This window comes from Oncorhynchus masou, chromosome 29, assembly GCF_036934945.1.
Source record: "Oncorhynchus masou masou isolate Uvic2021 chromosome 29, UVic_Omas_1.1, whole genome shotgun sequence".
NCBI classification, from domain to species: Eukaryota; Metazoa; Chordata; class Actinopteri; order Salmoniformes; family Salmonidae; genus Oncorhynchus; species Oncorhynchus masou.
In genome coordinates, this window is record NC_088240.1 from 99,076,524 (window position 1) to 99,101,433 (window position 24,910).

The 24,910-nt window shown below is 48.8% G+C and overlaps 1 pseudogene; it reads left to right on the forward strand.

Annotated features, from left to right (window-relative positions):
* LOC135521054 (cytoplasmic dynein 1 intermediate chain 1-like) overlaps positions 1-24,910 on the forward strand; it is a 60,158-nt pseudogene that overhangs the window by 23,822 nt on the left and 11,426 nt on the right.

Consider the following 24,910-nt stretch of genomic DNA (forward strand, 5'->3'; position numbering starts at 1 on the left):
AGTTAACAGACACCTCCCTCCACACACTGTAAACTAACAGACACCTCCCTCCTCACACTGTAAGTTAACAGACACCTCCCTCTACACACTGTAAGTTAACAGACACCTCCCTCCTCACACTGTAAGTTAACAGACACCTCCCTCCACACACTGTAAGTTAACAGACACCTCCCTCCACACACTGTAAGTTAACAGACACCTCCCTCTACACACTGTAAACTAACAGACACCTCCCTCCTCACACTGTAAGTTAACAGACACCTCCCTCCACACACTGTAAGTTAACAGACACCTCCCTCCACACACTGTAAGTTAACAGACACCTCCCTCCACACACTGTAAGTTAACAGACACCTCCCTCCACACACTGTAAGTTAACAGACACCTCCCTCCACACACTGTAAGTTAACAGACACCTCCCTCTACACACTGTAAACTAGCAGACACCTCCCTCCACACACTGTAAGTTAACAGACACCTCCCTCCACGCACTGTAAACTAACAGACACTCCCTCCACGCACTGTAAACTAGCAGACACCTCCCTCCACACACTGTAAGTTAACAGACACCTCCCTCCACGCACTGTAAACTAACAGACACCTCCCTCTACACACTGTAAACTAGCAGACACCTCCCTCCTCACACTGTAAGTTAACAGACACCTCCCTCCACACACTGTAAGTTAACAGACACCTCCCTCCACACACTGTAAGTTAACAGACACCTCCCTCCTCACACTGTAAGTTAACAGACACCTCCCTCCACGCACTGTAAACTAACAGACACCTCCCTCCACACACTGTAAGTTAACAGACACCTCCCTCCACGCACTGTAAACTAACAGACACCTCCCTCCTCACACTGTAAACTAACAGACACCTCCCTCCACGCACTGTAAACTAACAGACACCTCCCTCCACACACTGTAAGTTAACAGACACCTCCCTCCACACACTGTAAGTTAACAGACACCTCCCTCCACGCACTGTAAACTAACAGACACCTCCCTCCTCACACTGTAAGTTAACAGACACCTCCCTCCACACACTGTAAACTAACAGACACCTCCCTCCTCACACTGTAAGTTAACAGACACCTCCCTCCACACACTGTAAGTTAACAGACACCTCCCTCCTCACACTGTAGGTTAACAGACACCTCCCTCCACACACTGTAAGTTAACAGACACCTCCCTCCACACACTGTAAGTTAACAGACACCTCCCTCCACACACTGTAAGTTAACAGACACCTCCCTCCACGCACTGTAAACTAACAGACACCTCCCTCTACACACTGTAAACTAGCAGACACCTCCCTCCACACACTGTAAGTTAACAGACACCTCCCTCCACGCACTGTAAACTAACAGACACCTCCCTCCACACACTGTAAACTAGCAGACACCTCCCTCCACACACTGTAAACTAACAGACACCTCCCTCCACACACTGTAAGTTAACAGACACCTCCCTCTACACACTGTAAGTTAACAGACACCTCCCTCCACACACTGTAAGTTAACAGACACCTCCCTCCACACACTGTAAGTTAACAGACACCTCCCTCCACACACTGTAAGTTAACAGACACCTCCCTCCACGCACTGTAAACTAACAGACACTCCCTCCACGCACTGTAAACTAGCAGACACCTCCCTCCACACACTGTAAGTTAACAGACACCTCCCTCCACGCACTGTAAACTAACAGACACCTCCCTCCACACACTGTAAACTAGCAGACACCTCCCTCCACACACTGTAAACTAACAGACACCTCCCTCCACACACTGTAATTTAACAGACACCTCCCTCCACACACTGTAAACTAACAGACACCTCCCTCCACACACTGTAAGTTAACAGACACCTCCCTCCACACACTGTAAGTTAACAGACACCTCCCTCCACACACTGTAAGTTAACAGACACCTCCCTCCACACACTGTAAGTTAACAGACACCTCCCTCCACGCACTGTAAACTAACAGACACCTCCCTCTACACACTGTAAACTAGCAGACACCTCCCTCCACACACTGTAAGTTAACAGACACCTCCCTCCACGCACTGTAAACTAACAGACACCTCCCTCTACACACTGTAAACTAGCAGACACCTCCCTCCACACACTGTAAACTAACAGACACCTCCCTCCACGCACTGTAAACTAACAGACACCTCCCTCCACACACTGTAAACTAGCAGACACCTCCCTCCACACACTGTAAACTAACAGACACCTCCCTCCACACACTGTAAGTTAACAGACACCTCCCTCTACACACTGTAAGTTAACAGACACCTCCCTCCACACACTGTAAGTTAACAGACACCTCCCTCCACACACTGTAAGTTAACAGACACCTCCCTCCACACACTGTAAGTTAACAGACACCTCCCTCCACGCACTGTAAACTAACAGACACTCCCTCCACGCACTGTAAACTAGCAGACACCTCCCTCCACACACTGTAAGTTAACAGACACCTCCCTCCACGCACTGTAAACTAACAGACACCTCCCTCCACACACTGTAAACTAGCAGACACCTCCCTCCACACACTGTAAACTAACAGACACCTCCCTCCACACACTGTAAGTTAACAGACACCTCCCTCTACACACTGTAAGTTAACAGACACCTCCCTCCACGCACTGTAAACTAACAGACACCTCCCTCCACACACTGTAAGTTAACAGACACCTCCCTCTACACACTGTAAGTTAACAGACACCTCCCTCCACGCACTGTAAACTAACAGACACCTCCCTCCACGCACTGTAAACTAACAGACACCTCCCTCCACACACTGTAAGTTAACAGACACCTCCCTCCACACACTGTAAGTTAACAGACACCTCCCTCCACGCACTGTAAACTAACAGACACCTCCCTCCTCACACTGTAAGTTAACAGACACCTCCCTCCACACACTGTAAACTAACAGACACCTCCCTCCACACACTGTAAACTAACAGACACCTCCCTCCACACACTGTAAGTTAACAGACACCTCCCTCCTCACACACTGTAAGTTAACAGACACCTCCCTCCACACACTGTAAGTTAACAGACACCTCCCTCCACACACTGTAAGTTAACAGACACCTCCCTCCACACACTGTAAGTTAACAGACACCTCCCTCCACACACTGTAAGTTAACAGACACCTCCCTCCACACACTGTAAGTTAACAGACACCTCCCTCCACACACTGTAAGTTAACAGACACCTCCCTCCACACACTGTAAGTTAACAGACACCTCCCTCCACGCACTGTAAACTAACAGACACCTCCCTCTACACACTGTAAACTAGCAGACACCTCCCTCCACACACTGTAAGTTAACAGACACCTCCCTCCACGCACTGTAAACTAACAGACACCTCCCTCCACACACTGTAAACTAGCAGACACCTCCCTCCACACACTGTAAACTAACAGACACCTCCCTCCACACACTGTAAGTTAACAGACACCTCCCTCTACACACTGTAAGTTAACAGACACCTCCCTCCACACACTGTAAGTTAACAGACACCTCCCTCCACACACTGTAAGTTAACAGACACCTCCCTCCACACACTGTAAGTTAACAGACACCTCCCTCCACGCACTGTAAACTAACAGACACTCCCTCCACGCACTGTAAACTAGCAGACACCTCCCTCCACACACTGTAAGTTAACAGACACCTCCCTCCACGCACTGTAAACTAACAGACACCTCCCTCCACACACTGTAAACTAGCAGACACCTCCCTCCACACACTGTAAACTAACAGACACCTCCCTCCACACACTGTAATTTAACAGACACCTCCCTCCACACACTGTAAACTAACAGACACCTCCCTCCACACACTGTAAGTTAACAGACACCTCCCTCCACACACTGTAAGTTAACAGACACCTCCCTCCACACACTGTAAGTTAACAGACACCTCCCTCCACACACTGTAAGTTAACAGACACCTCCCTCCACGCACTGTAAACTAACAGACACCTCCCTCTACACACTGTAAACTAGCAGACACCTCCCTCCACACACTGTAAGTTAACAGACACCTCCCTCCACGCACTGTAAACTAACAGACACCTCCCTCTACACACTGTAAACTAGCAGACACCTCCCTCCACACACTGTAAACTAACAGACACCTCCCTCCACGCACTGTAAACTAACAGACACCTCCCTCCACACACTGTAAACTAGCAGACACCTCCCTCCACACACTGTAAACTAACAGACACCTCCCTCCACACACTGTAAGTTAACAGACACCTCCCTCTACACACTGTAAGTTAACAGACACCTCCCTCCACACACTGTAAGTTAACAGACACCTCCCTCCACACACTGTAAGTTAACAGACACCTCCCTCCACACACTGTAAGTTAACAGACACCTCCCTCCACGCACTGTAAACTAACAGACACTCCCTCCACGCACTGTAAACTAGCAGACACCTCCCTCCACACACTGTAAGTTAACAGACACCTCCCTCCACGCACTGTAAACTAACAGACACCTCCCTCCACACACTGTAAACTAGCAGACACCTCCCTCCACACACTGTAAACTAACAGACACCTCCCTCCACACACTGTAAGTTAACAGACACCTCCCTCTACACACTGTAAGTTAACAGACACCTCCCTCCACGCACTGTAAACTAACAGACACCTCCCTCTACACACTGTAAACTAGCAGACACCTCCCTCCACACACTGTAAACTAACAGACACCTCCCTCCACGCACTGTAAACTAACAGACACCTCCCTCCACACACTGTAAACTAGCAGACACCTCCCTCCACACACTGTAAACTAACAGACACCTCCCTCCACACACTGTAAGTTAACAGACACCTCCCTCTACACACTGTAAGTTAACAGACACCTCCCTCCACACACTGTAAGTTAACAGACACCTCCCTCCACACACTGTAAGTTAACAGACACCTCCCTCCACACACTGTAAGTTAACAGACACCTCCCTCCACGCACTGTAAACTAACAGACACTCCCTCCACGCACTGTAAACTAGCAGACACCTCCCTCCACACACTGTAAGTTAACAGACACCTCCCTCCATGCACTGTAAACTAACAGACACCTCCCTCCACACACTGTAAACTAGCAGACACCTCCCTCCACACACTGTAAACTAACAGACACCTCCCTCCACACACTGTAAGTTAACAGACACCTCCCTCTACACACTGTAAGTTAACAGACACCTCCCTCTACACACTGTAAGTTAACAGACACCTCCCTCCACGCACTGTAAACTAACAGACACCTCCCTCCACACACTGTAAGTTAACAGACACCTCCCTCTACACACTGTAAGTTAACAGACACCTCCCTCCACGCACTGTAAACTAACAGACACCTCCCTCTACACACTGTAAGTTAACAGACACCTCCCTCCACGCACTGTAAACTAACAGACACCTCCCTCCACACACTGTAAACTAGCAGACACCTCCCTCGGCACACTGTAAACTAGCAGACACCTCCCTCCACGCACTGTAAACTAACAGACACCTCCCTCCACACACTGTAAGTTAACAGACACCTCCCTCCACGCACTATAAACTAACAGACACCTCCCTCCTCACACTGTAAGTTAACAGACACCTCCCTCTACACACTGTAAGTTAACAGACACCTCCCTCTACACACTGTAAGTTAACAGACACCTCCCTCTACACACTGTAAGTTAACAGACACCTCCCTCTACACACTGTAAGTTAACAGACACCTCCCTCTACACACTGTAAGTTAACAGACACCTCCCTCCACGCACTGTAAACTAACAGACACCTCCCTCCTCACACTGTAAGTTAACAGACACCTCCCTCTACACACTGTAAGTTAACAGACACCTCCCTCCACGCACTATAAACTAACAGACACCTCCCTCCTCACACTGTAAGTTAACAGACACCTCCCTCTACACACTGTAAGTTAACAGACACCTCCCTCCACGCACTATAAACTAACAGACACCTCCCTCTACACACTGTAAGTTAACAGACACCTCCCTCCTCACACTGTAAGTTAACAGACACCTCCCTCCACACACTGTAAGTTAACAGACACCTCCCTCCACGCACTGTAAACTAACAGACACCTCCCTCCTCACACTGTAAGTTAACAGACACCTCCCTCCACACACTGTAAACTAACAGACACCTCCCTCCACACACTGTAAACTAGCAGACACCTCCCTCGGCACACTGTAAAATAGCAGACACCTCCCTCCACACACTGTAAGTTAACAGACACCTCCCTCCACACACTGTAAGTTAACAGACACCTCCCTCTACACACTGCAAACTAACAGACACCTCCCTCTACACACTGTAAACTAGCAGACACCTCCCTCGGCACACTGTAAACTAGCAGACACCTCCCTCCACACACTGTAAACTAACAGACACCTCCCTCGACACACTGTAAACTAGCAGACACCTCCCTCCACACACTGTAAGTTAACAGACACCTCCCTCCACACACTGTAAGTTAACAGACACCTCCCTCCACGCACTGTAAACTAACAGACACCTCCCTCCTCACACTGTAAGTTAACAGACACCTCCCTCTACACACTGTAAGTTAACAGACACCTCCCTCTACACACTGTAAACTAACAGACATCTCCCTCCACACACTGTAAACTAGCAGACACCTCCCTCGACACACTGTAAACTAGCAGACACCTCCCTCCACACACTGTAATTTAACAGACACCTCCCTCCACACACTGTAAGTTAACAGACACCTCCCTCTACACACTGTAAGCTAACAGACACCTCAGTCCACACACTGTAAGTTAACAGACACCTCCCTCTACACACTGTAAGTTAACAGACACCTCCCTCTACACACTGTAAACTAGCAGACACCTCCCTCCACACACTATAAGTTAACAGACACCTCCCTCCACGCACTGTAAACTAACAGACACCTCCCTCTACACACTGTAAGTTAACAGACACCTCCCTCCACACACTGTAAGTTAACAGACACCTCCCTCTACACACTGTAAACTAACAGACACCTCCCTCCTCACACTGTAAGTTAACAGACACCTCCCTCCACACACTGTAAGTTAACAGACACCTCCCTCCACACACTGTAAGTTAACAGACACCTCCCTCCACACACTGTAAGTTAACAGACACCTCCCTCCACACACTGTAAGTTAACAGACACCTCCCTCCACACACTGTAAGTTAACAGACACCTCCCTCCACGCACTGTAAACTAACAGACACCTCCCTCTACACACTGTAAACTAGCAGACACCTCCCTCCACACACTGTAAGTTAACAGACACCTCCCTCCACGCACTGTAAACTAACAGACACTCCCTCCACGCACTGTAAACTAGCAGACACCTCCCTCCACACACTGTAAGTTAACAGACACCTCCCTCCACGCACTGTAAACTAACAGACACCTCCCTCTACACACTGTAAACTAGCAGACACCTCCCTCCTCACACTGTAAGTTAACAGACACCTCCCTCCACACACTGTAAGTTAACAGACACCTCCCTCCACACACTGTAAGTTAACAGACACCTCCCTCCACACACTGTAAGTTAACAGACACCTCCCTCCACACACTGTAAGTTAACAGACACCTCCCTCCTCACACTGTAAGTTAACAGACACCTCCCTCCACGCACTGTAAACTAACAGACACCTCCCTCCACACACTGTAAGTTAACAGACACCTCCCTCCACGCACTGTAAACTAACAGACACCTCCCTCTACACACTGTAAACTAACAGACACCTCCCTCCTCACACTGTAAACTAACAGACACCTCCCTCCACGCACTGTAAACTAACAGACACCTCCCTCCACACACTGTAAGTTAACAGACACCTCCCTCCACACACTGTAAGTTAACAGACACCTCCCTCCACACACTGTAAGTTAACAGACACCTCCCTCCTCACACTGTAAGTTAACAGACACCTCCCTCCACGCACTGTAAACTAACAGACACCTCCCTCCACACACTGTAAGTTAACAGACACCTCCCTCCACGCACTGTAAACTAACAGACACCTCCCTCCACGCACTGTAAACTAACAGACACCTCCCTCCTCACACTGTAAACTAACAGACACCTCCCTCCACGCACTGTAAACTAACAGACACCTCCCTCCACACACTGTAAGTTAACAGACACCTCCCTCCACACACTGTAAGTTAACAGACACCTCCCTCTACACACTGTAAACTAACAGACACCTCCCTCCTCACACTGTAAGTTAACAGACACCTCCCTCCACACACTGTAAACTAGCAGACACCTCCCTCCACACACTGTAAGTTAACAGACACCTCCCTCCACGCACTGTAAACTAACAGACACCTCCCTCTACACACTGTAAACTAGCAGACACCTCCCTCCTCACACTGTAAGTTAACAGACACCTCCCTCCACACACTGTAAGTTAACAGACACCTCCCTCCACACACTGTAAGTTAACAGACACCTCCCTCCACACACTGTAAGTTAACAGACACCTCCCTCCACACACTGTAAGTTAACAGACACCTCCCTCCTCACACTGTAAGTTAACAGACACCTCCCTCCACGCACTGTAAACTAACAGACACCTCCCTCCACACACTGTAAGTTAACAGACACCTCCCTCCATGCACTGTAAACTAACAGACACCTCCCTCTACACACTGTAAACTAACAGACACCTCCCTCCACACACTGTAAGTTAACAGATACCTCCCTCCACGCACTGTAAACTAACAGACACCTCCCTCCTCACACTGTAAACTAACAGACACCTCCCTCCACGCACTGTAAACTAACAGACACCTCCCTCCACACACTGTAAGTTAACAGACACCTCCCTCCACACACTGTAAGTTAACAGATACCTCCCTCCACGCACTGTAAACTAACAGACACCTCCCTCTACACACTGTAAACTAACAGACACCTCCCTCCTCACACTGTAAGTTAACAGACACCTCCCTCCTCACACTGTAGGTTAACAGACACCTCCCTCCACACACTGTAAGTTAACAGACACCTCCCTCCACACACTGTAAGTTAACAGACACCTCCCTCCACACACTGTAAGTTAACAGACACCTCCCTCCACACACTGTAAGTTAACAGACACCTCCCTCCACACACTGTAAGTTAACAGACACCTCCCTCCACACACTGTAAGTTAACAGACACCTCCCTCCACGCACTGTAAACTAACAGACACCTCCCTCTACACACTGTAAAATAGCAGACACCTCCCTCCACACACTGTAAGTTAACAGACACCTCCCTCCACGCACTGTAAACTAACAGACACTCCCTCCACGCACTGTAAACTAGCAGACACCTCCCTCCACACACTGTAAGTTAACAGACACCTCCCTCCACGCACTGTAAACTAACAGACACCTCCCTCTACACACTGTAAACTAGCAGACACCTCCCTCCACACACTGTAAACTAACAGACACCTCCCTCCACGCACTGTAAACTAACAGACACCTCCCTCCACACACTGTAAACTAGCAGACACCTCCCTCCACACACTGTAAACTAGCAGACACCTCCCTCGACACACTGTAAACTAGCAGACACCTCCCTCCACACACTGTAAGTTAACAGACACCTCCCTCTAAACACTGTAAGCTAACAGACACCTCCGTCCACACACTGTAAGTTAACAGACACCTCCCTCTACACACTGTAAGTTAACAGACACCTCCCTCTACACACTGTAAACTAGCAGACACCTCCCTCCACACACTATAAGTTAACAGACACCTCCCTCCACGCACTGTAAACTAACAGACACCTCCCTCTACACACTGTAAGTTAACAGACACCTCCCTCCACACACTGTAAGTTAACAGACACCTCCCTCTACACACTGTAAACTAACAGACACCTCCCTCCTCACACTGTAAGTTAACAGACACCTCCCTCCACACACTGTAAGTTAACAGACACCTCCCTCCACGCACTGTAAACTAACAGACACCTCCCTCCACACACTGTAAGTTAACAGACACCTCCCTCCACACACTGTAAGTTAACAGACACCTCCCTCCACGCACTGTAAACTAACAGACACCTCCCTCCTCACACTGTAAGTTAACAGACACCTCCCTCCACACACTGTAAACTAACAGACACCTCCCTCCACACACTGTAAGTTAACAGACACCTCCCTCCTCACACTGTAAGTTAACAGACACCTCCCTCCACACACTGTAAGTTAACAGACACCTCCCTCCACACACTGTAAGTTAACAGACACCTCCCTCCACACACTGTAAGTTAACAGACACCTCCCTCCACACACTGTAAGTTAACAGACACCTCCCTCCACACACTGTAAGTTAACAGACACCTCCTCCACACACTGTAAGTTAACAGACACCTCCCTCCACGCACTGTAAACTAACAGACACCTCCCTCCACACACTGTAAAATAACAGACACCTCCCTCCACACACTGTAAGTTAACAGACACCTCCCTCCACACTGTAAACTAACAGACACTCCCTCCACGCACTGTAAACTAGCAGACACCTCCCTCCACACACTGTAAGTTAACAGACACCTCCCTCCACGCACTGTAAACTAACAGACACCTCCCTCTACACACTGTAAACTAACAGACACCTCCCTCCACACACTGTAAACTAACAGACACCTCCCTCCACGCACTGTAAACTAACAGACACCTCCCTCCACACACTGTAAACTAGCAGACACCTCCCTCCACACACTGTAAACTAGCAGACACCTCCCTCCACACACTGTAAACTAGCAGACACCTCCCTCCACACACTGTAAGTTAACAGACACCTCCCTCCACACACTGTAAGCTAACAGACACCTCCCTCCACACACTGTAAGTTAACAGACACCTCCCTCTACACACTGTAAGTTAACAGACACCTCCCTCTACACACTGTAAACTAGCAGACACCTCCCTCCACACACTATAAGTTAACAGACACCTCCCTCCACACACTGTAAACTAACAGACACCTCCCTCCACACACTGTAAGTTAACAGACACCTCCCTCCACACACTGTAAGTTAACAGACACCTCCCTCCACGCACTGTAAACTAACAGACACCTCCCTCCTCACACTGTAAGTTAACAGACACCTCCCTCCACACACTGTAAGTTAACAGACACCTCCCTCCACACACTGTAAACTAACAGACACCTCCCTCCACACACTGTAAGTTAACAGACACCTCCCTCCACACACTGTAAGTTAACAGACACCTCCCTCCACGCACTGTAAACTAACAGACACCTCCCTCCACACACTGTAAGTTAACAGACACCTCCCTCCACACACTGTAAGTTAACAGACACCTCCCTCCACACACTGTAAGTTAACAGACACCTCCCTCCACACACTGTAAGTTAACAGACACCTCCCTCCACACACTGTAAGTTAACAGACACCTCCCTCCACACACTGTAAGTTAACAGACACCTCCTCCACACACTGTAAACTAACAGACACCTCCCTCCACACACTGTAAACTAACAGACACCTCCCTCCACACACTGTAAACTAGCAGACACCTCCCTCCACACACTAACAGACACCTCCTCCAACACTAACAGACACCTCCCTCCACACACTGTAAGTTAACAGACACCTCCCTCCACACACTGTAAGTTAACAGACACCTCCCTCCACACACTGTAAGTTAACAGACACCTCCCTCCACACACTGTAAGTTAACAGACACCTCCCTCCACACACTGTAAGTTAACAGACACCTCCTCCACACCACCTCCCTCCACACACTGTAAACTAACAGACACCTCCCTCCACACACTGTAAACTAGCAGACACCTCCCTCCACACACTGTAAGTTAACAGACACCTCCCTCCACACACTGTAAACTAACAGACACCTCCCTCCACGCACTGTAAACTAACAGACACCTCCCTCCACACACTGTAAGTTAACAGACACCTCCCTCCACACACTGTAAACTAACAGACACCTCCCTCTACACACTGTAAACTAGCAGACACCTCCCTCCACACACTGTAAACTAACAGACACCTCCCTCCACGCACTGTAAACTAACAGACACCTCCCTCCACACACTGTAAACTAGCAGACACCTCCCTCCACACACTGTAAACTAACAGACACCTCCCTCCACACACTGTAAGGTAACAGACACCTCCCTCCACACACTGTAAGTTAACAGACACCTCCCTCCACACTGTAAACTAACAGACACCTCCCTCCACACACTGTAAGTTAACAGACACCTCCCTCTACACACTGTAAGTTAACAGACACCTCCCTCCACGCACTGTAAACTAACAGACACCTCCCTCCACACACTGTAAACTAGCAGACACCTCCCTCGACACTGTAAACTAGCAGACACCTCCCTCCACACACTGTAAACTAACAGACACCTCCCTCCACACACTGTAAGTTAACAGACACCTCCCTCCACGCACTGTAAACTAACAGACACCTCCCTCCTCACACTGTAAGTTAACAGACACCTCCCTCTACACACTGTAAGTTAACAGACACCTCCCTCTACACACTGTAAGTTAACAGACACCTCCCTCCACACACTGTAAGTTAACAGACACCTCCCTCTACACACTGTAAGTTAACAGACACCTCCCCACACACTGTAAGTTAACAGACACCTCCCTCCACGCACTGTAAACTAACAGACACCTCCCTCCACACACTGTAAGTTAACAGACACCTCCCTCTACACACTGTAAGTTAACAGACACCTCCCTCCACGCACTATAAACTAACAGACACCTCCCTCCACACACTGTAAGTTAACAGACACCTCCCTCCACACACTGTAAGTTAACAGACACCTCCCTCCACGCACTATAAACTAACAGACACTCCCTACACACTGTAAGTTAACAGACACCTCCCTCCTCACACTGTAAGTTAACAGACACTCCCTCCACACACTGTAAGTTAACAGACACCTCCCTCCACGCACTGTAAACTAACAGACACTGTAAGTTAACAGACACCTCCCTCCACACTGTAAACTAACAGACACCTCCCTCCACACACTGTAAACTAACAGACACCTCCCTCGGCACACTGTAAACTCAGACACCTCCCTCCACGCACTGTAAACTAACAGACACCTCCCTCCACACTGTAAACTAACAGACACCTCCCTCCACACACTGTAAGTTAACAGACACCTCCCTCCACACACTGTAAGTTAACAGACACCTCCCTCCACACACTGTAAACTAACAGACACCTCCCTCCACACACTGTAAACTAACAGACACCTCCCTCCACACACTGTAAACTAACAGACACCTCCCTCCACGCACTGTAAACTAACAGACACCTCCCTCCACACACTGTAAGTTAACAGACACCTCCCTCCACACACTGTAAGTTAACAGACACCTCCCTCTACACACTGTAAACTAACAGACACCTCCCTCTACACACTGTAAACTAACAGACACCTCCCTCCACACACTGTAAACTAACAGACACCTCCCTCCACACACTGTAAACTAACAGACACCTCCCTCCACACTGTAAACTAGAGACACCTCCCTCCACACACTGTAAGTTAACAGACACCTCCCTCCACACACTGTAAGTTAACAGACACCTCCCTCCACGCACTGTAAACTAACAGACACCTCCCTCCACACACTGTAAGTTAACAGACACCTCCCTCTACACACTGTAAGTTAACAGACACCTCCCTCTACACACTGTAAACTAACAGACACCTCCCTCCACACACTGTAAACTAACAGACACACACACTGTAAACCAGACACCTCCCTCCACACACTGTAAACTAACAGACACCTCCCTCCACACACTGTAAGTTAACAGACACCTCCCTCTGTAAGTTAACAGACACCTCCCTCCACACACTGTAAGTTAACAGACACCTCCCTCCACACACTGTAAGTTAACAGACACCTCCCTCCACACACTGTAAGTTAACAGACACCTCCCTCCACGCACTGTAACTAACAGACACCTCCCTCTACACACTGTAAACTAGCAGACACCTCCCTCCACACACTGTAAGTTAACAGACACCTCCCTCCACGCACTGTAAACTAACAGACACTCCCTCCACGCACTGTAAACTAGCAGACACCTCCCTCCACACACTGTAAGTTAACAGACACCTCCCTCCACGCACTGTAAACTAACAGACACCTCCCTCTACACACTGTAAACTAGCAGACACCTCCCTCCACACACTGTAAACTAACAGACACCTCCCTCCACGCACTGTAAACTAACAGACACCTCCCTCCACACACTGTAAACTAGCAGACACCTCCCTCCACACACTGTAAACTAACAGACACCTCCCTCCACACACTGTAAGTTAACAGACACCTCCCTCCACACACTGTAAGTTAACAGACACCTCCCTCCACGCACTGTAAACTAACAGACACCTCCCTCCACACACTGTAAGTTAACAGACACCTCCCTCTACACACTGTAAGTTAACAGACACCTCCCTCCACGCACTGTAAACTAACAGACACCTCCCTCCACACACTGTAAGTTAACAGACACCTCCCTCCACACACTGTAAGTTAACAGACACCTCCTCCACGCACTGTAAACTAACAGACACCTCCCTCCACACACTGTAAGTTAACAGACACCTCCCTCTACACACTGTAAGTTAACAGACACCTCCCTCCACGCACTGTAAACTAACAGACACCTCCCTCCACACACTGTAAACTAACAGACACCTCCCTCGGCACACTGTAAACTACAGACACCTCCCTCCACGCACTGTAAACTAACAGACACCTCCCTCCACACACTGTAAGTTAACAGACACCTCCCTCCACGCACTGTAAACTAACAGACACCTCCCTCCTCACACTGTAAGTTAACAGACACCTCCCTCCACACACTGTAAGTTAACAGACACCTCCCTCTACACACTGTAAACTAACAGACACCTCCCTCCTCACACTGTAAGTTAACAGACACCTCCCTCCACACACTGTAAGTTAACAGACACCTCCCTCCACGCACTGTAAACTAACAGACACCTCCCTCTACACACTGTAAACTAACAGACACCTCCCTCCACACACTGTAAGTTAACAGACACCTCCCTCCACGCACTGTAAACCAACAGACACTCCCTCCACGCACTGTAAACTAGAGACACCTCCCTCCACACACTGTAAGTTAACAGACACCTCCCTCCACTCACTGTAAACTAACACACACCTCCCTCCTCACACTGTAAACTAACAGACACCTCCCTCCACGCACTGTAAACTAACAGACACCTCCCTCCACACACTGTAAGTTAACAGACACCTCCCTCCACACACTGTAAGTTAACAGACACCTCCCTCCACGCACTGTAAACTAACAGACACCTCCCTCCTCACACTGTAAGTTAACAGACACCTCCCTCCACACACTGTAAACTAACAGACACCTCCCTCCTCACACTGTAAGTTAACAGACACCTCCCTCCACACACTGTAAGTTAACAGACACCTCCCTCCTCACACTGTAGGTTAACAGACACCTCCCTCCACACACTGTAAGTTAACAGACACCTCCCTCCACACACTGTAAGTTAACAGACACCTCCCTCCACACACTGTAAGTTAACAGACACCTCCCTCCACACACTGTAAGTTAACAGACACCTCCCTCCACACACTGTAAGTTAACAGACACCTCCCTCCACACACTGTAAGTTAACAGACACCTCCCTCCACACTGTAAACTAACAGACACCTCCCTCCACGCACTGTAAACTAACAGACACCTCCCTCCACACACTGTAAGTTAACAGACACCTCCCTCCACGCACTGTAAACTAACAGACACCTCCCTCCACGCACTGTAAACTAACAGACACCTCCCTCCACACACTGTAAACTAGCAGACACCTCCCTCCACACACTGTAAACTAACAGACACCTCCCTCCACACACTGTAAGTTAACAGACACCTCCCTCTACACACTGTAAGTTAACAGACACCTCCCTCCACACACTGTAAGTTAACAGACACCTCCCTCCACACACTGTAAGTTAACAGACACCTCCCTCCACACACTGTAAGTTAACAGACACCTCCCTCCACACACTGTAAGTTAACAGACACCTCCCTCCACGCACTGTAAACTAACAGACACCTCCCTCTACACACTGTAAACTAGCAGACACCTCCCTCCACACACTGTAAGTTAACAGACACCTCCCTCCACGCACTGTAAACTAACAGACACTCCCTCCACGCACTGTAAACTAGCAGACACCTCCCTCCACACACTGTAAGTTAACAGACACCTCCCTCCACGCACTGTAAACTAACAGACACCTCCCTCTACACACTGTAAACTAGCAGACACCTCCCTCCACACACTGTAAACTAACAGACACCTCCCTCCACGCACTGTAAACTAACAGACACCTCCCTCCACACACTGTAAACTAGCAGACACCTCCCTCCACACACTGTAAACTAACAGACACCTCCCTCCACACACTGTAAGTTAACAGACACCTCCCTCTACACACTGTAAGTTAACAGACACCTCCCTCCACGCACTGTAAACTAACAGACACCTCCCTCCACACACTGTAAGTTAACAGACACCTCCCTCTACACACTGTAAGTTAACAGACACCTCCCTCCACACACTGTAAACTAACAGACACCTCCCTCCACACACTGTAAACTTAACAGACACCTCCCTCCACACACTGTAAACTAGCAGACACCTCCCTCCACGCACTGTAAACTAACAGACACCTCCCTCCACACACTGTAAGTTAACAGACACCTCCCTCCACACACTATAAACTAACAGACACCTCCCTCCTCACACTGTAAGTTAACAGACACCTCCCTCTACACACTGTAAGTTAACAGACACCTCCCTCCACACACTGTAAGTTAACAGACACCTCCCTCTACACACTGTAAGTTAACAGACACCTCCCTCTACACACTGTAAGTTAACAGACACCTCCCTCTACACACTGTAAGTTAACAGACACCTCCCTCCACGCACTGTAAACTAACAGACACCTCCCTCCTCACACTGTAAGTTAACAGACACCTCCCTCTACACACTGTAAGTTAACAGACACCTCCCTCCACGCACTATAAACTAACAGACACCTCCCTCCTCACACTGTAAGTTAACAGACACCTCCCTCTACACACTGTAAGTTAACAGACACCTCCCTCCACGCACTATAAACTAACAGACACCTCCCTCTACACACTGTAAGTTAACAGACACCTCCCTCCTCACACTGTAAGTTAACAGACACCTCCCTCCACACACTGTAAGTTAACAGACACCTCCCTCCACGCACTGTAAACTAACAGACACCTCCCTCCTCACACTGTTAGTTAACAGACACCTCCCTCCACACACTGTAAACTAACAGACACCTCCCTCCACACACTGTAAACTAGCAGACACCTCCCTCGGCACACTGTAAACTAGCAGACACCTCCTCCACGCACTGTAAACTAACAGACACCTCCCTCGGTACACACTAAACTAGCAGACACCTCCCTCCACACACTGTAAGTTAACAGACACCTCCCTCCACACACTGTAAGTTAACAGACACCTCCCTCCACGCACTGTAAACTAACAGACACCTCCCTCCACACACTGTAAACTAACAGACACCTCCCTCCACACTGTAAACTAACAGACACCTCCCTCCACGCACTGTAAACTAACAGACACCTCCCTCCACACACTGTAAGTTAACAGACACCTCCCTCTACACACTGTAAGTTAACAGACACCTCCCTCTACACACTGTAAACTAACAGACACCTCCCTCTACACACTGTAAACTAGCAGACACCTCCCTCGGCACACTGTAAACTAGCAGACACCTCCCTCCACACACTGTAAACTAACAGACACCTCCCTCGACACACTGTAAACTAACAGACACCTCCCTCCACACACTGTAAGATAACAGACACCTCCCTCCACACACTGTAAGTTAACAGACACCTCCCTCCACGCACTGTAAACTAACAGACACCTCCCTCCTCACACTGTAAGTTAACAGACACCTCCCTCTACACACTGTAAGTTAACAGACACCTCCCTCTACACACTGTAAACTAACAGACATCTCCCTCCACACACTGTAAACTAGCAGACACCTCCCTCGACACACTGTAAACTAGCAGACACCTCCCTCCACACACTGTAATTTAACAGACACCTCCCTCCACACACTGTAAGTTAACAGACACCTCCCTCTACACACTGTAAGCTAACAGACACCTCCGTCCACACACTGTAAGTTAACAGACACCTCCCTCTACACACTGTAAGTTAACAGACACCTCCCTCTACACACTGTAAACTAGCAGACACCTCCCTCCACACACTATAAGTTAACAGACACCTCCGTCCACACACTGTAAGTTAACAGACACCTCCCTCTACACACTGTAAGTTAACAGACACCTCCCTCTACACACTGTAAGTTAACAGACACCTCCCTCTATACACTGTATGTTAACAGACACCTCCCTCCACACACTGTAAGTTAACAGACACCTCCCTCTACACACTGTAAGCTAACAGACACCTCCGTCCACACACTGTAAGTTAACAGACATCTCCTCCACACACTGTAAGTTAACAGACACCTCCCTCCACACACTGTAAACTAACAGACACCTCCCTCCACACACTGTAAACTAACAGACACCTCCCTCCACACACTGTAAGTTAACAGACACCTCCCTCTACACACTGTAAACTTACATCTACACCTCCCTCTACACACTGTAAACTAACAGACACCTCCCTCTACACACTATAAACTAACAGACACCTCCCTCCACACACTGTAAACTAACAGACACCTCCCTCCACACACTGTAAACTAGCAGACACCTCCCTCACACTGTAAACTAACAGACACCTCCCTCCACACACTGTATGTTAACAGACACCTCCCTCCACACACTGTAAACTAACAGACACCTCCGTCCACACACTGTAAGTTAACAGACACCTCCCTCTACACACTGTAAGTTAACAGACACCTCCCTCTACACACTGTAAACTAACAGACACCTCCCTCCACACACTGTAAACTAGCAGACACCTCCCTCACACTGTAAACTAGCAGACACCTCCCTCCACGCACTGTAAACTAACAGACACCTCCCTCCACACACTGTAAGTTAACAGACACCTCCCTCCACGCACTGTAAACTAACAGACACCTCCCTCCTCACACTGTAAGTTAACAGACACCTCCCTCTACACACTGTAAGTTAACAGACACCTCCCTCTACACACTGTAACTTAACAGTCACCTCCCTCTACACACTGTAATTTAACAGACACCTCCCTCCACACACTGTAAGTTAACAGACACCTCCCTCTACACACTGTAAGTTAACAGACACCTCCCTCCACGCACTGTAAACTAACAGACACCTCCCTCCTCACACTGTAAGTTAACAGACACCTCCCTCTACACACTGTAAGTTAACAGACACCTCCCTCCACGCACTATAAACTAACAGACACCTCCCTCCTCACACTGTAAGTTAACAGACACCTCCCTCTACACACTGTAAGTTAACAGACACCTCCCTCCACGCACTATAAACTAACAGACACCTCCCTCTACACACTGTAAGTTAACAGACACCTCCCTCCTCACACTGTAAGTTAACAGACACCTCCCTCCACACACTGTAAGTTAACAGACACCTCCCTCCACGCACTGTAAACTAACAGACACCTCCAGACACCTCCCTCCACACACTGTAAACTAACAGACACCTCCCTCCACACACTGTAAACTAGCAGACACCTCCCTCGGCACACTGTAAACTAGCAGACACCTCCCTCCACGCACTGTAAACTAACAGACACCTCCCTCTACACACTGTAAGTTAACAGACACCTCCCTCCACGCACTATAAACTAACAGACACCTCCCTCCACACACTGTAAGTTAACAGACACCTCCCTCCACGCACTGTAAACTAACAGACACCTCCCTCCACACACTGTAAACTAGCAGACACCTCCCTCGGCACACTGTAAACTAGCAGACACCTCCCTCCACGCACTGTAAACTAACAGACACCTCCCTCCACACACTGTAAACTAACAGACACCTCCCTCCACTCACTGTAAGTTAACAGACACCTCCCTCTACACACTGTAAACTAACAGACACCTCCCTCTACACACTGTAAACTAACAGACACCTCCCTCGGCACACTGTAAACTAACAGACACCTCCCTCCACACACTGTAAACTAACAGACACCTCCCTCGACACACTGTAAACTAGCAGACACCTCCCTCCACACACTGTAAGTTAACAGACACCTCCCTCCACACACTGTAAGTTAACAGACACCTCCCTCCACGCACTGTAAACTAACAGACACCTCCCTCCTCACACTGTAAGTTAACAGACACCTCCCTCTACACACTGTAAGTTAACAGACACCTCCCTCTACACACTGTAAACTAACAGACATCTCCCTCCACACACTGTAAACTAGCAGACACCTCCCTCGACACACTGTAAACTAGCAGACACCTCCCTCCACACACTGTAATTTAACAGACACCTCCCTCCACACACTGTAAGTTAACAGACACCTCCCTCTACACACTGTAAGCTAACAGACACCTCCGTCCACACACTGTAAGTTAACAGACACCTCCCTCTACACACTGTAAGTTAACAGACACCTCCCTCTACACACTGTAAACTAGCAGACACCTCCCTCCACACACTATAAGTTAACAGACACCTCCGTCCACACACTGTAAGTTAACAGACACCTCCCTCTACACACTGTAAGTTAACAGACACCTCCCTCTACACACTGTAAGTTAACAGACACCTCCCTCTATACACTGTATGTTAACAGACACCTCCCTCCACACACTGTAAGTTAACAGACACCTCCCTCTACACACTGTAAGCTAACAGACACCTCCGTCCACACACTGTAAGTTAACAGACACCTCCCTCTACACACTGTAAGTTAACAGACACCTCCCTCCACACACTGTAAACTAACAGACACCTCCCTCCACACACTGTAAACTAACAGACACCTCCCTCCACACACTGTAAGTTAACAGACACCTCCCTCCACACACTGTAAGTTAACAGACACCTCCACACTGTAAACCAGACACCTCCCTCTACACACTGTAAACTAACAGACACCTCCCTCCACACACTGTAAACTAACAGACACCTCCCTCCACACACTGTAAACTAGCAGACACCTCCCTTGACACACTGTAAACTAGCAGACACCTCCCTCCACACACTGTAAACTTAACAGACACCTCCCTCCACACACTGTAAACTAACAGACACCTCCGTCCACACACTGTAAGTTAACAGACACCTCCCTCTACACACTGTAAGTTAACAGACACCTCCCTCTACACACTGTAAACTAACAGACACCTCCCTCCACACACTGTAAGTTAACAGACACCTCCCTCCACGCACTGTAAACTAACAGACACCTCCCTCTACACACTGTAAACTAGCAGACACCTCCCTCCACACACTGTAAGTTAACAGACACCTCCCTCCACGCACTGTAAACTAACAGACACTCCCTCCACGCACTGTAAACTAGCAGACACCTCCCTCCACACACTGTAAGTTAACAGACACCTCCCTCCACGCACTGTAAACTAACAGACACCTCCCTCTACACACTGTAAACTAACAGACACCTCCCTCCACACACTGTAAACTAACAGACACCTCCCTCCACGCACTGTAAACTAACAGACACCTCCCTCCACACACTGTAAACTAGCAGACACCTCCCTCCACACACTGTAAACTAACAGACACCTCCCTCCACACACTGTAAGTTAACAGACACCTCCCTCTACACACTGTAAGTTAACAGACACCTCCCTCCACGCACTGTAAACTAACAGACACCTCCCTCCACACACTGTAAGTTAACAGACACCTCCCTCTACACACTGTAAGTTAACAGACACCTCCCTCCACGCACTGTAAACTAACAGACACCTCCCTCCACACACTGTAAGTTAACAGACACCTCCCTCTACACACTGTAAGTTAACAGACACCTCCCTCCACGCACTGTAAACTAACAGACACCTCCCTCCACACACTGTAAGTTAACAGACACCTCCCTCTACACACTGTAAGTTAACAGACACCTCCCTCCACGCACTGTAAACTAACAGACACCTCCCTCCACACACTGTAAACTAGCAGACACCTCCCTCGGCACACTGTAAACTAGCAGACACCTCCCTCCACGCACTGTAAACTAACAGACACCTCCCTCCACACACTGTAAGTTAACAGACACCTCCCTCCACGCACTATAAACTAACAGACACCTCCCTCCTCACACTGTAAGTTAACAGACACCTCCCTCCACACACTGTAAGTTAACAGACACCTCCCTCTACACACTGTAAACTAACAGACACCTCCCTCCACACACTGTAAGTTAACAGACACCTCCCTCCACACACTGTAAGTTAACAGACACCTCCCTCCACGCACTGTAAGCTAACAGACACCTCCCTCTACACACTGTAAACTAGCAGACACCTCCCTCCACACACTGTAAGTTAACAGACACCTCCCTCCACACTGTAAACCAACAGACACTCCCTCCACGCACTGTAAACTAGCAGACACCTCCCTCCACACACTGTAAGTTAACAGACACCTCCCTCCACACACTGTAAACTAACAAACACCTCCCTCCTCACACTGTAAACTAACAGACACCTCCCTCCACGCACTGTAAACTAACAGACACCTCCCTCCACACACTGTAAGTTAACAGACACCTCCCTCCACACACTGTAAGTTAACAGACACCTCCCTCCACGCACTGTAAACTAACAGACACCTCCTCCTCACACTGTAAGTTAACAGACACCTCCCTCCACACACTGTAAACTAACAGACACCTCCCTCCTCACACTGTAAGTTAACAGACACCTCCCTCCACACACTGTAAGTTAACAGACACCTCCCTCCTCACACTGTAAACTAACAGACACCTCCCTCCACACACTGTAAGTTAACAGACACCTCCCTCCACACACTGTAAGTTAACAGACACCTCCCTCCACACACTGTAAGTTAACAGACACCTCCCTCCACACACTGTAAGTTAACAGACACCTCCCTCCACACACTGTAAGTTAACAGACACCTCCCTCCACACACTGTAAGTTAACAGACACCTCCCTCCACACACTGTAAACTAACAGACACCCCTCCACGCACTGTAAACTAACAGACACCTCCCTCCACACACTGTAAGTTAACAGACACCTCCCTCCACGCACTGTAAACTAACAGACACCTCCCTCCACGCACTGTAATCTAACAGACACCTCCCTCCACACACTGTAAACTAGCAGACACCTCCCTCCACACACTGTAAACTAACAGACACCTCCCTCCACACACTGTAAGTTAACAGACACCTCCCTCTACACACTGTAAGTTAACAGACACCTCCCTCCACACACTGTAAGTTAACAGACACCTCCCTCCACACACTGTAAGTTAACAGACACCTCCCTCCACACACTGTTAGTTAACAGACACCTCCCTCCACACACTGTAAGTTAACAGACACCTCCCTCCACGCACTGTAAACTAACAGACACCTCCCTCTACACACTGTAAACTAGCAGACACCTCCCTCCACACACTGTAAACTAACAGACACCTCCCTCCACGCACTGTAAACTAACAGACACCTCCCTCCACACACTGTAAACTAACAGACACCTCCCTCCACACACTGTAAACTAACAGACACCTCCCTCCACACACTGTAAGTTAACAGACACCTCCCTCTACACACTGTAAGTTAACAGACACCTCCCTCCACGCACTGTAAACTAACAGACACCTCCCTCCACACACTGTAAGTTAACAGACACCTCCCTCTACACACTGTAAGTTAACAGACACCTCCCTCCACGCACTGTAAACTAACAGACACCTCCCTCCACACACTGTAAGTTAACAGACACCTCCCTCTACACACTGTAAGTTAACAGACACCTCCCTCCACGCACTGTAAACTAACAGACACCTCCCTCCACACACTGTAAGTTAACAGACACCTCCCTCTACACACTGTAAGTTAACAGACACCTCCCTCCACGCACTGTAAACTAACAGACACCTCCCTCCACACACTGTAAACTAGCAGACACCTCCCTCGGCACACTGTAAACTAGCAGACACCTCCCTCCACGCACTGTAAACTAACAGACACCTCCCTCCACACACTGTAAGTTAACAGACACCTCCCTCCACGCACTATAAACTAACAGACACCTCCCTCCTCACACTGTAAGTTAACAGACACCTCCCTCCACACACTGTAAGTTAACAGACACCTCCCTCTACACACTGTAAACTAACAGACACCTCCCTCCTCACACTGTAAGTTAACAGACACCTCCCTCCACACACTGTAAGTTAACAGACACCTCCCTCCACGCACTGTAAACTAACAGACACCTCCCTCTACACACTGTAAACTAGCAGACACCTCCCTCCACACACTGTAAGTTAACAGACACCTCCCTCCACGCACTGTAAACCAACAGACACTCCCTCCACGCACTGTAAACTAGCAGACACCTCCCTCCACACACTGTAAGTTAACAGACACCTCCCTCCACGCACTGTAAACTAACAAACACCTCCCTCCTCACACTGTAAACTAACAGACACCTCCCTCCACGCACTGTAAACTAACAGA